At 35.7% G+C, this 17998-nt stretch overlaps 1 protein-coding gene across 1 annotated transcript in view; it reads left to right on the top strand.

Annotated features, from left to right (window-relative positions):
- The first annotated feature begins 297 nt into the window (after positions 1–297).
- PCDHGB7_1 (putative calcium-dependent cell-adhesion protein) overlaps positions 298–17998 on the top strand; it is a 79600-nt gene continuing 61899 nt past the window's right edge. The window contains exon 1 of the mRNA XM_051212814.1: positions 298–409. The gene's annotated coding sequence lies outside the window, so the exon portion shown is untranslated. The remainder of the gene's footprint in view (positions 410–17998) is intronic.

The following is a 17998-nucleotide window of genomic DNA, read 5'->3' as shown; positions in this document are numbered from 1 at the left end:
ATCAGTTTATGATCTTAATCATAAACTTAATAATCTCCACAACCCTTATACTAATCTTTACAGAAAAACTGGAATTTATTCCTCTGTCTATGAATCATATCAATAGAATTCATTAATTAAATTTTTATATTAATTAACTTCTACACTTTCAATTATTCTTTGCCCATTAAGTAAATCATACCTATTTCTGATTGGTTGAATTTTACTAATTTATGATTGGTCAATATAAATGAGTCTGTAATATTCATCAACTTCAATGGAATAATTTTCATGAATTGAATAATCAGTTTAATAGAATGAATCATTTCTATTTTATTGGAAATATTGAATTGTAAAAGTTCCATTGAGTTCTTTGAATTGTGTTGTTTCGATTCAAATCTCATAATGATAATGTATTCAATAAATAAGCGTAAGTAATAGTTGTTTACTTATCATTCAATATGAATGTTTGTTTGTTTGATTATTATTTCAATGGTTAAGATTATGATTCAGTTGAAGCTAGACCATCATGGAAAGCCTGAAAGTACTGGAAGGTCGTTTCGGTTTATTGTGGGACTCCTCAGCAGTGCGCATCCACGACCTCGCTCCCTGTGAGATTTGAACCCAGGACCTACTGGTTTCGCGCGTGAGCACTTAATCACTAGACCACTGAGCTGGCCAGCATCCAACGGTGTTAATGTCTAACTTCAACTAATCCATGAAATTCAGCGACACATCCATCATTGTCATCAGTGAGTTACTATCTCACAACAGACCTGGTTGAACTCCACTTGTCACTACTTCTCACTAGAACTGCAGGATATTCCTCTTGAAGACAGTCACTAGTGAGCATATATTGATTAATATCAGATCTCGCTTTAAGCGAGGTCGTGGATGCGCACTGCTGAGGAGTCCCACAATAGGACGAAACGGCCGTCCAGTGTATCCAGGTTTTCCATGGTGGTCTAGCTTAAACTGACTCATGATCTTAACCATTTAAATTACTATAATATCCACAAAACCCATCTGATTATAATTTGTTTACAACTGAATAGTTACTGGGTAATGATCAATGTTATGTATGTTAGGTCTTTCTTAGTGTAGATCGAATCCTATGAAATTACTTAATAATTAGTAAACTTTATTATTTTGAATATTTCAAAAGTGATACAGGGAATGATCACAAAGTCTATAGGGTTCTTTTTTTTAGAAGGCCTAATAATTTTAAACAACTGAATCAAATAATCACAGTCAACATTTCTTAACTTTAGTTAATTCATAGTAAAATGTAACAATCATCTAATTCCATTGATTGTGTTTGTTTTATACTTTTGTCTGGTACTCTATCGTTTGCAACAGTTCTACAATTTATCTCTGTATGTATATAAAATCATCTTCTAAATGAACTTATTTACTTACGCCCGTTAATCCCAATTGAGCATAGGCTACCGACCAGCATTCTAAAACCCACTCCATCCTGGCAATTTCTTTCTAGTTCGATACAATTGTTGTTCATTCTTTTCATATCTGTCTCCATTTCTCGATGTAATGTGTTCTTTGGTCTTCCAGTTCTCCTTTGACACTGAGGATTACAAATGATGGTTTGTCTTGCGACGTAGTTCAGTGCATTCCTCAATGTGTGTCCTATTCACTTCTTACGTTTCTTCCTGATTTCTTCCTTCACTGGGATCTATTTTGTTCTCTCCTACAGTAGGTTGTTGCTGATAGTGTCTGGCCAATGTATTTGATGTATTTAGCGTAGACATGTGTTGATAAACACTTGTATCTTGTGGATGATGGCTCTAAAACCCTGGGTCTAAGGTTTCTTATCGACTACCTCTCTAACCACCATCTTATCTCAATGTAGTACACACAATTTCGAGTCACCTAGACTAGTGGTCACATTACAACTTGATCGATAGGATAAGATTTGTACTAAGAAAGACAGGACACACTTGACATTGATCACCATCTAGTAGTCAATCAATTTTAATGTAAGCAAATTAACATCTCTTGTAATATACTTGTCGATTAGATGAATAGAGGACTTTCTGTAGAATGTTTTCAATGATCTAACATTTAAATAGAAGCTATAGTTTTTTATTCTTCTACAACTTTGAACTACATATCCATGAAAGTTTAAAATATATCTCAACAGACTATTTATTTTGTATTTGTTATAACTTGTGCTTTGCGTCTTATCAATATATAACGTAATGATACCGCCAATTAGAGCACAATGACGCATGAAACCCATACGACCAGTCTATAGTGTTCATCGGTCCTACTTCATGCCTAGCCCTACCTGTTACAGTCCAGAACACCAATCTCAGTCTCTGCAATATGAATCATTTATTTCACACATTCTGAGGTTATATACCAACCAAACAGACCACATCATACCATAAAATAGGAAACAACATTTATACAAGAATTGGTCAGATGTGACTGTGAATGTAGGAGATTGTAGTTAATAGACTGGGTATAACTCAACAATGGTAAATCGTATAGTAATAGTTCATAGGTCAAAATAAAGCTTATGCTGAGAGGAACATGAATATGAATAGTTTAGTTACTCAACAATTCCACAATAAAAAATATATGTGTATAGTATTAGTACAGAAATAGATTCCACCAGTTACTATTCATTATTCGCATCGAGATATAACAGTAATCTAACTTAATCAGGAACATGATATGATATGAATAAAATATGAAGAAAGAATATGTACAGATTATGTTAAAAAGTTATGGTTACTTAAACCGAAATAATATTTAGTTCATGTAAATAACACCTTCTATGATTTAGACATTATCCAAATCGAAATGCGCACTGCTGAAGAGTCCCACAATAGGACGAAACTGCCGTTCAATGCTTCCAGGTTCTCCATGGTGGTCTAACTTCAACTGACTCATGATTCCAGCCATTGAAAAGTCATAACAGTATGGTTAGAGGTTATAATCCAATGGATGAAATCTTAGTCTCCGAACTACTTAAAATTTACTTAAAAAGTATAAAGAATAACGGGAAATTATTGATAATATTAAAGATAAACTACTTAAATCAATGGTTATTAAGGGGTATATTGTTTACATTACGACTACGTCTCTCGAGTCTTAACTGCAAAATAATCTACATTTGATAATTATCAGTATTTGAGAATAATGAATAGGCAGTAATATATAGGTAGTTATATATGGTAATTCACTACAAGTCATTGTTATATCATTGACTATAGAAATTCATTTTAATGAAGAATATTATTTATGTATTAAATTTATCATTCTCAACAATAATCAACCGTATTCAAGATGGTGGATACACACTGTGAAGGAGTCTCAGTTGTCCTAGTGCTTCTAGGTATTCAATAGTGATCTAGTTTACATCTGTAGTGAACTGGAATACAAATTGAGATAATCGAATGTAGTCAAATACAAAATAATAAAAACTCTTAGTAAAATTTGAGAAGTATACAGTTAATATTTCATTTGCAAAATGTCAATCAATCGTCTCAGATTTGACGGTTCCTTTGTTTTCACACCAATCATACTCTGTTGTCGTTCTCTTTACTTCAATTTTGTTAACCTTCTGCTACGAGGCATTTCAATTTCTATTGATGATACACACTACTTATATCTGTTGACGTGAGTAGCATACACTAAACAATGACTCATGAATCTAACTATTAAAATCACTACAATTTTCACAAACCCCCCATTCTAATAATAATCAAAGAAGCAAATGTAAAAATGAATGTTAATTTTACAGAAATAAGCTAAAAAGAAACCGAAGTCCCATATTAAGATGAAACGGCCATCCAGTGCTTCCAGGTTGTCCATGGTAGTCTGGCTTCAATAGACTCATGAATTCAACTATTAAAATGACTATAATATCCAGATGCAGACGTAAAGGCGAGGATCGGCAAAGCAAGGGTCGCATTCCTACAATTGAAGAACATATGGAACCCAAAACAACTTTCAACCAATCTCAAAGTGAGAATCTTCTATACGAACGTCAAGGCAGTTCTACTGTATGGAGCTGAAACTTGGAGAACTACAACAACCACAATCAAGAAAGTACAAGTATTTATAAACAGCTGCCTACGCAAGATACTCAACATCCACTGGCCGGATACCATCAGCAATAGCCTTCTGTGGGAGAGAACAAACCAACTTCCAGCTGAAGAGGAAATTAGGAAAAGACGATGGAAATGGATAGGACATACACTATGCAAATCGTCAAACTGCATTACGAGGCAAGCCCTAACTTGGAATCCTGAAGGAAGGCGGAAAAGAGGAAGGCCAAAGAACACATTGCGTCGGATTATAGAAGCAGATATGAAAAGGATGAATTACAACTGGACGGAGCTAGAAAGGATTGCCCAGGACAGGGTTGGATGGAGAATGCTGGTGAGTGGCCTATGCTCCTTCACGAGGAGTAACAGGCGTAAGTAAGTAAGTAAGTAATATCCAGAAAATTTCTCTCCGATTATAATCATCATATGCTCACTAGTGACTGGCTTCAAGAGGTATTTCATGAAGTTCTAGTGAGAAGCCGTAACCAGTAGATTTCAACTGTGTCTGTTGTGAGATAGTAACTCATTGATAACAATAGTGGACAGCACTGCAATTTCGTGGATTAGTTGAAGTTCGAAACTAACAACTTTGGATGCTAGCCGGCTCAGTAGTCTATAGATTAAGCGTTCGCGCACAAGACTGATAGGTTCTGGGTTCGAATCTTTTGAAGCGTGATCGTGTTTGCGCACTGTAGAGGAGACCCGTACTAGGATGAAACGGCCATCTAGTACCTCCACATTTTCCATGATAATCTAACTTCAATTGACTGATGTATTCAACTATGAAAATTAATATCAGAACGGGTTTTGTAGAGATTATATTAATCTCAATAGTTGAAATCATGAGTCAATTGAACCTAGACCATCATGGAAAACCTGGATACACTGGACGACCGTTTCGTCTTATTGTGTAACTCCTCAGCAGTACACATCCACGACCTCGCCTTGCGGGATTCGAAACCAGAATTTATCAGTCTCGCACATGAGTACTTAACCATTAGACCACTGTGCTGGTATATATTAAAAATAACGAAAAATCGATATACATTTTTCAAAGGTCAGGGTTATAATATATAATAATGTAAATAGGATACTTGTAGGTAACAAATAAAATCTATTGTACTGTTTAAACATCAACAACACTGTAACAATAAACATGATGTATCCGTTTTAATAGGTCTTTATGTGTGTGTGTATTTTATTGATTGGTGAAAAAAATTAACATACACATAGTTTATTCAAAGTTTACTCATTTCAACCTGTACAGTAACAACAATGACTATAATAACAATTCAATGGCTGTCTCAAATTTGAACTTAACACAGAGAATAAGCTTGAATTTTTTCGGTTAGATTTTGTATGGAGCCCCTTTGGGGCTAATGCCGGTCCCAAGCCCGAATAAAAGAGGAGGGTTGGGTATGGGGTTTGTTACCCCATCGCACAGTAAACTAACTCGCTAAAAAACACTAACACAGAGAGTAGTTTCCGAAAAATATTATAGATATGATGTTCTAATGTAAATATTAACAAAAATACCTAAGAATGTAAAAATCGATCATTTACTCTTAATGATTCCCTGGCCTTAATTAACCAACACAAATGGAAGTTTTGTTATAAGTAGAGCTTATATGACGCGTATAACTTGAGCACTTGAACGCTAAAACCCTTCCAAATCGCAAATGAGAAGACAGAAGACAAGTGAAAGGAATGTTATTCCAAACAGTGTCAATAATGTCACAAAACTGTGAAGTATTTAGAGTTTTCAGTAAAAACGAAATCATCATTATAGCTGTCCAATCCGCACACAGGGGGTTATTAGCATTATCCAATCGGGAAGCTACACGTAGAGATTGTAGAATATTCTTCCAAAAGATCATTGGATGGAATACCTTCGGCTCTTTCTGGGCTTCTTACAGCTTCCTCGAGTTCACCCGTGGACCGTCCTCTCTCCTCCCCCCTTTAAAGTCTGTTGTGTAAGACTTTTTCCCCGGATCCACCTGATACTTGGTTACAGTATTCCTCTTGCGGTCCATCACTCTCAAAGGTTGTACGGCTTTGCCCTTGTGTCTTGTATCTCTTCTACATTCGCGCTCCTTAAGGCTTTTCCTAGATGAATACACGAGCAATTGAAACGGGAGTCGGCTTTGTGGGACCAATGTTCTTTCGTCCCTTTGAATTTGATTTATGTGTCTTGTACATGTTCCGACATTTATCTGGACTAGCTACAGTACATTTCCGATCCGACGTTCTATGACACCTAGTTCCCACTTCCTACTACCTTGATACAATTTGAAAAGTACCCTTTCACCCACGTGGAAGCTACGAGTGGCCGTACGATACTCATTCATAGGTTTATTTGTCTTTCTGGGCGGAAACATACTGTTAAAGACTGTACGGATTTTCCTTCCGAACATACAATCGGCTGGCGACTTTCCTTCTGGTACTGCCGGATTCGGGGTAACTCTGTAAGACATTAAGAACTTACTGATCACTTGTTCTGGGATACGCTCACCTCGCCCTTTGACAAGCGCTCTTTTTATCGTATCCACTAATCTTTCTGCTTGGCCATTCGACTGAGGATGGTACGGATGAGATTTTAGATGCGATATGCCGTTTTCATTGCTAAACCGTTTAAAAGCAGATGACATAAACTGATTGCCGTTGTCAGTCACTAAGATCTCTGGAACCCCTTAATAAGCAATCAATCCTGACAATTTTCTTATTGTACTCTCTGATATCGTTTTTGTCATTTCATATACTCCTGGCCATTTTGTGAAAGGATCGACAACAACTAAGTAATTTCTGCTTTGTATTGGTCCGGTGAAATCAGCGTGTATTCATTGCTAATTCATTGGAGTTTCCTCGCGTAGGTTCGAATCCCATCCCCATCGCCAGTTGTTATAACTAGAGATTATATTCTGATATGACGCTTATAACTTGTTATAACTGTGAAAATGATGCCGCGGATTAAGGGTAGGGAATTATTGATCGGACCAAAGACGCACAAACACGTAGAACGACCTAGGGTCCTGATTGGTTCAGCTTCCCTGTCTAGCCCAGCCAGCTGAGTCCAGAACACAAGTCACAGCTTCTGGGTTATGAATCATTATATTTCAAACATACTTTGTTTATATACCAGTCAAGCAGACCACAACGTCCCCTAAAATAGAAAATAACATTGTACAATAATGGCCAACAGGAAAATGACACGTTAAATAAATATTGACCAATAAGATGATACCATTTCATGTCCAAGGATAGCATTAGCCTTAACAGGATAATTTTTGGGATATTTTCCTGAATATCCCAACATAACTTGAGCACAGGTTTCGTGATTTTCAGAAGAGAATGAAATATAATGCTTAATGCTAATACCACTGTACAGTCTTTGAACTTAAATAAATTTGAAGTTTCACATTATAAACTGACTTTAGTTAGACTGTTATTAAAAACTAAAAATCACTGAACATCTGTCTTATTCATATATACGATTCCTCAGTGGTCTCCCATATACGACCCAATCATGAGTTGGATCTAGAATTTTCAGTTCTCATAACGAGCATATTTTTTTTTACCAATGAATTGGTATTCAATAGTTTACATTTCTAACTTCAGTGAGTTGGTGCAGTTACTTAGCCATTATCCCTCGTTATTGGTGATATTTGTCTCACTCTCTAAATGGTTGAGCTCAACAAGTCTCAGCCACTCATCAGAACTCTGAGAATCACCGTACAAAATTATTTACCAGTAAGCATGTGATGATTTTTCATATGAAGTGTTATGGAGATTGTTAAATTTGAAGTTTCACATCATGGATTGATTTTCATCATCTAGATTATCCACAAGTTCCTTTTTGTTTAAAACCAGCCAGTATTATATAAATAATTCTCAATGAGGCTTTATAATGTCGATTGTCCAGAGAATTGAAATCTTGACACAGTTCATGATTCTGATGTTTATTTGTTTTTTCTCTACGAAGCAAGTATGAGATCCAGGAAGTAAGTAAATGAAATAATTACTAGTTCATTTTCCATATTATTATGACAGTAAGTTTTTTGCCACAGAGTTAATTATTACTAATAGATCAACAATTTGATAGCATTTGATAGCGTGAACAGGACAACACTATGGAGGCTTCTTTGACACTCTGGCGTGCCTCGGAAGATAGTCAATATCATATGAAATTCCTATGATGGATTAAACTGCAAAATTGTGCATGGAGGACAATTGACAGACTCGTTCGAAGTAAAGACCGGTATCAAGCAAGGTTACTTACTCTCACCTTTTTTCTCTCCTGGTGATCGATTGGATTATGAAGACTTCAACATCTGGGGGCGGCTGGACGACTTAGACTTCGCAGATGATCTGGCTCTTCTATCGCACACGCAACAACAAATGCAGGAGAAGACGACCAGTGTGGCATCAGTCTCAGCAACAGTAGGTCTTAACATACACAAAGGGAAAATAAAGATTCTCCGATACAACGCAACATGCACCGATAGGATCACACTTAATGGAGAAGCTTTGGAAGATGTAAAAATCTTTACATATCTGAGCAGTATGATTGATGAACACGATGGATCTGATGCAGATGTGAAGGCGTGGATTGGCAAACCAAGAACAACATATCTACAACTGAAGAAAATCTGGAACTCAAAACAACTGTCAACCAACACTAGGGTCAGAATTTTCAATACAAACGTCAAGACAGTTCTACTGTATTGGCGGAAACATGGAGAACTACGAAAGCCATCATTCAGAAGATACAAGTGTTTATCAACAGATGTCTACGCTAAATACTTCGGATCCGTTGATCAGACACTATCAGAAACAACCTACTGTAGGAGAGAACAAACTAGATCCCACTGAAGGAAGAAGTCAGGAAGAAACGTAGGGAGTGGATAGGACACACATTGAGGAATGCACTGAACTACGTCGCAAGACAAACCATCATTTGTAATCCTCAATGTCGAAGGAGAACTGGAAGACCAAAGAACACATTAGGTCGAGAAATGGAGAGAGATATGAAAGAATGAACAACAATTGTATCGAACTAGAAAGAAATTGCCAGGATGGAGTGGGTTTTAGAGTGCTGGTCGATGGCCTATGCTCAATTAGGATTAATGGGCGTATGTAAGTAAGTTCATTTAGAAGATGATTTTATATACATAAAGAGATAAATTGTAGAACTTTTGCAAACGATAGAGTACCAGACAAAAGTATAAAACCAATACCATCAACGAAGTTAGATGATTGTTACATGTTACTATTTAGGACTATAATTGATCAGTCTCATGTTGGCTTATGTGCATCCTGTGCGGATTGCCTCGATATAGTCTTAAGTCACAAGCTCTTTAAGCAAAGATGAATGAAACATCACTTCCAATCTATCATTAACGGACGTGAACAAGGACTTAAAAAAACGTTGATCGAAGATGATATTCAATAAGCTAATCTGATAAACATGGAATTGTACTATAGTCGGTAATTAGAAAGTCGAATTAAAATAGGTCAGTATAATCATTATTCACTTGTAACAAATAGATCATAGAAGAATAATATGGGTTAGTTTAATGATTAGTTCATGTTTAAATGTAATCAGTTAGGTGAATTATAACACGTTCATCACTTGTATTGCACTATATCTAAGGTTAGTGTTTTAACAAGGCAAATGATATGACTTATCATTTTTGGTTACCCAAATACCGAAACCTTAATTGTTACTTTACGACTAAGGAAAATGTAACTTTCAAGAATTGTGCTAATTAATTGCTATTAGAAGAAACAAAAAGTTATTAGGGTATTACCTAAATTACCTAAATGTACAACCACATATTGATGTATATCAGAAGGGGTTTTGTGGATATTATAGTAATTTCAATAGTTGAGATTATGAGTCAATTGAAGCTAGACAACCATGGAAAATCTGGAAGCACTGGACGGCCACTTCGTCCAACTATGGGGCCCCTCAGCAGTGGGCGTCCACGATCCCGCCTCGTGGGATTCGAAACGAGTATCTATCAGTCTCGCACATAAGCGCTTAACCACTAAACCACTGAGCCGGCCATCATCCAGCGGTGTTAATGTCTAACTTCAATAAATCCACGAAATTGAGCGACCCATCCACCATTTTCATCAGTAAGTTACTATCTCACAACAAACCTGGTTGAACTCCACTTGTCACTGCTTCCTACTAGAATTCCAGGATATCCCTCTTGAAGCCAGTCAATAGTGTTGATCTAAAACAAACAAGTTTAGATCTTGAATCTATAAGGTTTTATATTAATAAAGAATGTTTATACGCTATAAACGTGTTATATAAGTACAACATGACCATATAAACATTTAGATTTACAATCAGATTTAAACCTTTAGTGATGTCAGGTATAATCTTATATATGTTTTAATTCAAAAAGCATTCACTAGATGTACATCAGAAACATATGTAACTAGTTCAGGATCGAGAGGATTTGAATTCTTAAACGATTTCCTGCATATTTCATTTGAAAACTTCCACTGTTACGATTTATTCCCTTAGTGACATAAAATTCAAACATCTATCTTCTCCAAATCCTACATTGCAAATCAACTTGTTAAGTGGATAAGTAAGTTACACTGTAAGAAGTTGACTAAACCAAGAAAGTTTAAGATTGTTTCGAATACTTGTTAGTTTTTATTTTTCAAGAGACTAGCCTCAAATCTTTATATTATATAATTAAACTCTTATTCTTATAATACCTGAGCTCTCAAATACCCTGGTACGGCTAATATTGGGGAGAATCAGCTCTCCCTCTCAAAATGCTTTCACATGTCCACGTGCATACAGCTGTGGTGTGTGGTACTGATGTCGACAGATATAAGTAGTATGTATCATCAATTTAAAGTAAAATACCTGGTGACAGAAGATTAAGAAGATTGAATTGAAGAGAACGAGAACAGAGTATGATTGATGTGGAAATGAAGGAACGGTCAAGTCTGAGACAATTGATTGACATTTTACAAATGAAGTATTTACTGTTTAGTTCTCAGATTTTACTAAGACCTTCTATAATTTTATGTTCACATACATTCGATTGTCCCCATTGGTGTTCTTGTTCACTACACAACCACTATCAGGGAAATACTACTTATTGCCTTCTCATGGTGAGGGTGTTGTTTACGAAATTCAAAAGATAAAAAAGCGAATGTACGACTCTTTAACCGTGTTGATGGATATGGAGGATCCACCTAGATGAGTTGGAAAACCATGATTTCAAGCCATTGGTGTACATGTACTCCATGATTATAAGGAAACAAAAGGTGTATTAACCTATTGTTGGTCATCGGTTACCATGGGACTACATCTCCTGACGTTGCTCTACACTGCCTTTTAAATGAGATCTTTAGGTCAAAGGCTCTAAAGGTGGTCCCCTAAGAAAAACAACTTGCTTCAGTTTGGGCACCTATTCAGTATTCCATCCCTCACACTCATCTTTCATTTTGTAAAATGAGAATGTTAATGATTAGTATTATAATTGTCTTCAAATAAGTGTGCATCATAAACTACAACACTTACACTCATTTCTAAATTGTATAGACGAACATTTACATATGAAAAAAACAAACTGTTTTAGTCACAATTATTCACGTGACTTATACAATTTAACACTGATTTCACCTTAATATATAAATTAGATTCATGTTAGTAGTATAATGTATCTAATTCATTTTAGTTGCTAAGTTAATGTGTATCTAAGTTTCGTTACTGAGATTAGATGGTGGTTGGAGTTAGTCAACAGGAAACCCTGGACCCGGGTTTCGTATTACTTGGCACTCGTCAGTAAGGTGTGCCTGTAATCTTGAGGGAACTGGTGCTCCCTGGCGGATTCGATCTCGTGTCACCCAGCTTCACAGTCAGAGACGTTATCACTGAGCTATCCGAGCCGTGACTAACCTCCTGTAGGACTGATATGTAATCACAATTGATTGATCACTGGGTGACGATCAATGTCATGCGAGTCACCTAGATTGGCGGCCACATTGCAACATGATCGATAGCCTTCGATCTGCACTAATAAGGACTAGACACGCATGACATTGATCGCCACCCAGTGTTCAATCAATTGTGAAGTTTCATTACTAAATAATCAATGTATAAATAATGAGTAGTTATAAAAGTTGGTAATATTCATTTATACAAATATAATGTTCGATTCTATTATATGCTCTAATAGAAATATACATTTTGGAAATCATGAAACAAACGTTAAGTTGGGATGTAGGTGTTATCTATTTCCAACGTCTTTTCTTAATTTCCTCTTCAGTTCGAAGCTGGTTTATTATTTCCCACGGTAGACTGTTACTGATGGTATCCGACCAATGTATATTCAGTATCTTCTGTAGACGATTGTTTAGAAATATTTGTATTTGTTTGATGATTGTAGTAGTTCTCCATGTTTCAGCTTCTTACTGTAAAATTGTCTTGGAATTCGTATCAAAAAGATTCCAACTTTGATATTGGTTAACAGTTATTTTGAGTTCCATATGTTCTTCAACGATAAGAATGTGACCCTTGATTTGCTAATAATCCTTGCTTTTACATCTGCAACCGATCTTCTTTATTTATTGATGATGTTGTCCACATACATGAAAGATTCCACCTCTTCCAGAGATTTTCATCTATAGTATAGAGGTAAATAATTAACTTTGTAAACACAGATCGAAGTTTTGTAAACACCTTTCATTCTTCTATAATTTACACAGATTAATCAAGGGTATATTACTTCTTATATGACAGCTTTTTGATGATTTGGTTTCGTTAGGTAATCAGTGTATATTAGTTCTTAATTCTTAATCAACATAAAAGAAATGAGTAACAGTACAGACGAATGCAAGATAAGTTATAATTCATAGCTCTATTCAGATGTTTATCTAGACATGCCCCCCAATGCCCTGGTATGGCCGAAAGTAGGGTGGGCCTACCCTCCCTCTCAAAATACTCTCACATGGCCACGCGTATACAGCCTCTGCTAGGGAAGTCCCACTCACTGCCTTCTCGTGGCATCGCTGTTGTTTACGGAATTGAGAGGACGAAAAGCGAATATCCGGCTCTTTAACCGGATCCCAAACCACATCAATAGTGCACATAGGCTCCAGTATCCTGAGGGAACAAATGGCGTATGAACCAGTCGTTGGTCACCGGCTACCATGGGACTGCATCTCCTCACGATGCTCCACTGCCTTGTGGATCAGGCCCTTAGGTCAAAGGCTCGGGGTGTGGCCCCCTGAGAAAACCTCCTGCTTCGGTCTTGGCACCCGGGCAGTATCACGGCCCTCACACAAATCGGATGATTTATGTGGCGCATATGTATTTGGTGCCTCCTTGTACCAATATTTATGTGTTTAAATAAATAAATAAAGGACATGAGCAGAAGTTACTATTTCGAATAATACACTTTATAAAAATGAAAGGAGATTATTACTTATTTTCTGAACACTTTTGACGTTAAATAATCATTGTGTTGTGTGTACTACTGATATCAACAGATATAAGTAGTGTATATCATCAATTGAAAGTGAAATGATTGGTGACAGAAAGTTAAGAAGATCGAATAGAACAGAACGAGAACAAAGTATGATTGATGTGGAAATGAAGGAACAGTCAAATGTGAGACAAGTGATTGATATTTTGCATGTGAAGTATTTATGGTATGGTTCTTAGATTTTACTAACAGATAGTGTAATTTCCTATTGGAATGCATTCGGTTGAATCCGCTTGTACTGATACTCTGAATCAATTGAGATGATTTTACAAGTTATGATTTTAATGGTTAGTATCTCTTAATTGGTGATTTCCAGGACTTAATTTGATAATGAGTGGTCTGATTCTGTTTGCACTAAAACTTTAAATAGTATGTAATACTAGTTATCTTACCTATGTATCTCAATGGAATAAACTCTAACATTCAAGACTATGAGTAGTGTGTTGGTGTTTGAGTGGATACATCACTCCTGAGATGTAGATGGACTTTATGTACAAATACTAACTAAGATCAAACTCATGTCTTTGAATTTCATAACACCCCTCTATCAAAATTATCACACAATACATCAGTTAACAACAAGTAACTGTTGATTATTGGTTACGGGTACATACCACTCTAAAATTATAAGAATTCACCAAGTATTTATGCTGCAACGCTACAGAAAACATATTTATGAATTCAGATAAATGATAATCTAATCTTATTGTTATATTAACTTGGGATGATCTAATATAGGGGAGGTTCAATTGAAGTTATGGTACGTACAAGTTATATATAAACTAGTTATTTTAATCGTTGAGATCATGAGTCATTTGAAGCCAGACCACTATAGAAAACGTGGAAGTACTGGACGGCCGGTTCTTCCTGTTGTGGCACTTCTTAGAAGTGTGCACCCACGATCCCTCACGCGGACCTCGAGCGCAGGACCTTCAGTCTCGCAGGAGAACTCCCAACCTCTAGACCACTGAGTTAACATCCAACTGTGTTAATGTCTAACTTTAACTAATCCATGAAATTGAGCCACCATCTACTATTGTCGTCAATGAGATACTACGTCACAACAGACTCGGTTGAACTCCAGTGGTCATTGGCTTCTCACTAGAACTCCATGAACTACCTCTTGCGGTCAGTTACTAGTGAGCACATGATGATTATAATCAGACAACCATGCAAAATCTGGAGGCACTGGACGAGACTCCTCAGCAGTGCGCCGTCTAGTAATGCTAGGCTTTCCATAATGATCCAGCATTAATCGACTCGCGAACTCAACTATTAAATTACTATAATCTCCACAAAAAAAAGCCCCTAATCTAAATGATAATTAATGAGTTTATAGGTATCAATACCAAAGTTGAACTTGATAGTTTTAAATAAACTGAGCATTGGATAGAAAGTTAATTATAAATATATTTTTTGTTATATCCCAATGAGTTGAAAAATCATATTTCCGATGTTTCGTAACTTGACATAGGCCGCTTCTTTATGAGAATGATATTATATCATAAATTAGTTAAAATAGAGTTACTTAACAGTATAATAGGAAGTATAGCAATTAAAGTTCCTGGTTTTATTCTCCTTTACAAGTATGAATGGGTATTCTACCTCACTTTTGAACAAAGAGAAATAAGTTATCATTTCAGCTTTATAGGTTTTTGTTAGCTGGAATCTTATCAGTAATTCAGGTGAGACTATAATTTATGGATGACCTTCGAGCGACGCTAAAGTGACCCTGAGGGTGTCTACCTAATTACTTGCGCTAAATGAGGGTTATAAAGCAGTTTGAAGAATAAAGATTATGATTTCCAGTTGGTGGTTAGGGTTAGGAATTAGATTTGAGGGTTTTCATCAAGAATTGACATCAGTTATAATGCCAAGACTCTATTTAGCTAAATGAGTGAATGAATTTCGAGCCAAAATCCAAGACCTATTATCGTAAATCTGATTGGTTCGTCGTTAAATTATAGTCTCGTCGTAATTCATTTATAAATTGTTTATCAATTACAATGTACAACTATGATATATTAGTCTAATGAGGGTTGAATTAGTTTATATATTTGAATGTACATATTAGTAATTTGTTGAATTGTATATATCTGTTATACCGTAAACAGTTAGCTAATGTGATTGAATACACAAACACCATAATTGTAGTAATTTCACAATCTTATGTTTATCTCGTTAGTTCACCCATTTGATTATTAGCGCCTATATAGCCACTACTAGGGAATTCCTACTCACTGCCTTGTCATGGTGAGAGTATTGTTTTCTAAATCTAAAAACAAATGTCCGACACTTTATTCGGATTGGTGGATATAAAAGATCTACGTAGGAGAGTTGGAAAACCCTAATTCCATACCAACAGTACACACAGGCTCTAAGATTTTGAGGAAACAAATGGTGTATGAACCTATTGTTAGTCACCAGCTACCATGGAACTGCATCTCTTAACGTTGTTCCACTCTTTTGTAGATTAGACTTCGAGGTTAAAGGTTTGAGGAGTGGTCTCCCCTAAGAAAACCATCTTCTTCGGTTCAGTCACTTGAACAGTATTCCAGTCCTCACAGGAATTAAATAATGAAGTGTAGTGCATACATATTTAGTGCCTTCTTGTACCAATGTTTGTGTGTTCAAATGAATATATTGATTACCGGATCACTCCAGCATTTTGACGACGAATAGATCTGATAACCATTTATCTAAATGACTTTTAAACTTTCATCTACTTCATATACTGAAGAAGAAGAAGATGAGAGGAAGCAGTTCATTAAATAAAACTTTCTTTTTAACTATTTCATTTACTCAATTTGTACAATCGTTTTTATAGTTAATGTTATTTGCTGAAACAGTATCGAATAGTTGAAGTGGTAATGTTATCACGAATTGGAAATCACCTATTGAAAGGATGTTATGTAATAATTGTCTAATGAAAAAGTGATAAGTTGAAGATAATTGTTTACTTAAAAACTAATAAGTAATCATTGTGAAACGAATTGAAAAGTAGTAGATTGATTATAGAAGATAGAAAGGGGGATCAGTGTTATGGAACAATGAGAAACTGAACATATTTTGTAATGGTGGAGAAGATTTATAGTTCATTTGAATGATTTTAATGAAGTTTTGTTCTCTATGCTGGATAATTTAATCGTGGATTATTCATTATGTTCTTCTGAACAATATCATCAACATTTCTTCCTGAAGTTAAACTCACTTTTTATATCTGAATTTTTTATCTCAATAGTTGAAATCATGAGCCAATTGAACCTAGACCACCATGGAAAACCTGGAAGCACTGGACGGCCGTTTCGTCCTAGTGCGGGACTCCTCAGCAGTGCGTATCCACGATCCTCCACCAAAGCGATCCGAACCCACCTCAGACAATGGATGAAGGATTGCTCAAGATCATGGTTTGATTGAAGTTAGACATTAACACCGTTAGATGTCAGCTCAATGGTCTAGCGGTAAAGCATTCATGCATAAGACTGAATGTCCTGAGTTCGAATCCTTTCCATGTGGGATCGTGAATACACTCTGCTAAGGTGTCCCATACTTGGATGAAACAGTCACAACCAGTACTTCCAGGTGTTCAATAGTGATCTAGTTTTCGTTCGACTCATGAATTCAACTATGAAAAATATTACAATCTCTACAACAAACTTTACTGTCAATAAATTTCTCTTTGTATTTCACCTTATTACAATATGAACTTACATTAAGCCTATAAATTAATTATACTTTTTATGATAAGGTTATCATTAGATAGTATCCAAGACATCTATGAATGCTTTATGTACATTATTACAGTGTTATATACATGAAACTTAATTATATACCTAATAAATGGTGTTTTTCATTCAATGGTATTCAGATATAAATGTGTTGGATTTAGTAGACTTGATTAGCATCCATTTTCTTTATGTAAACAGGAAGTAAACTTATAAACCTGTAATTAAAACAATAAAAAAAAGTTATTTTTAGTTTTTACACTCCATACGCTTTATAGTCACTAAGTGTATTGATTACCAAGGTTATATATATATTCTAATTAACTTTAGTGAATAAATCAATCATTGATAGCACTGATTTACGTATCAATTTGATTGATTTAGTCAACAATTCATATGAATGGATGCACACTGTTGAGGAGTCTCACAATGGGACGAAACGGTTGTCCAATGTATCCAGGTTTTCTATGGTGGTCTAGCTTCAATTGACTCATCAATTTAACTATTAAAATTATTATAATATAATATAATCAACATATTCTCACTAGTGACTGGCTTCAAGATGGATTTCCTGAAGTTCTAGTGAGAAGCTATGATCAGTGGAATTCGACCGGGTTTAGTGTGGGATAGTAACCCTCTGAAGATAGTGGTAGATGTGTTGCTTAATATCGTGGATTAGTTGAGATTAGACATTAAT

Source organism: Schistosoma haematobium, chromosome 3 (assembly GCF_000699445.3).
Source record: "Schistosoma haematobium chromosome 3, whole genome shotgun sequence".
NCBI lineage: Eukaryota > Metazoa > Platyhelminthes > Trematoda > Strigeidida > Schistosomatidae > Schistosoma > Schistosoma haematobium.
The sequence above is the reverse complement of the archived record's forward strand: the minus strand, read 5'-3'. Positions and strand labels throughout refer to the sequence as shown.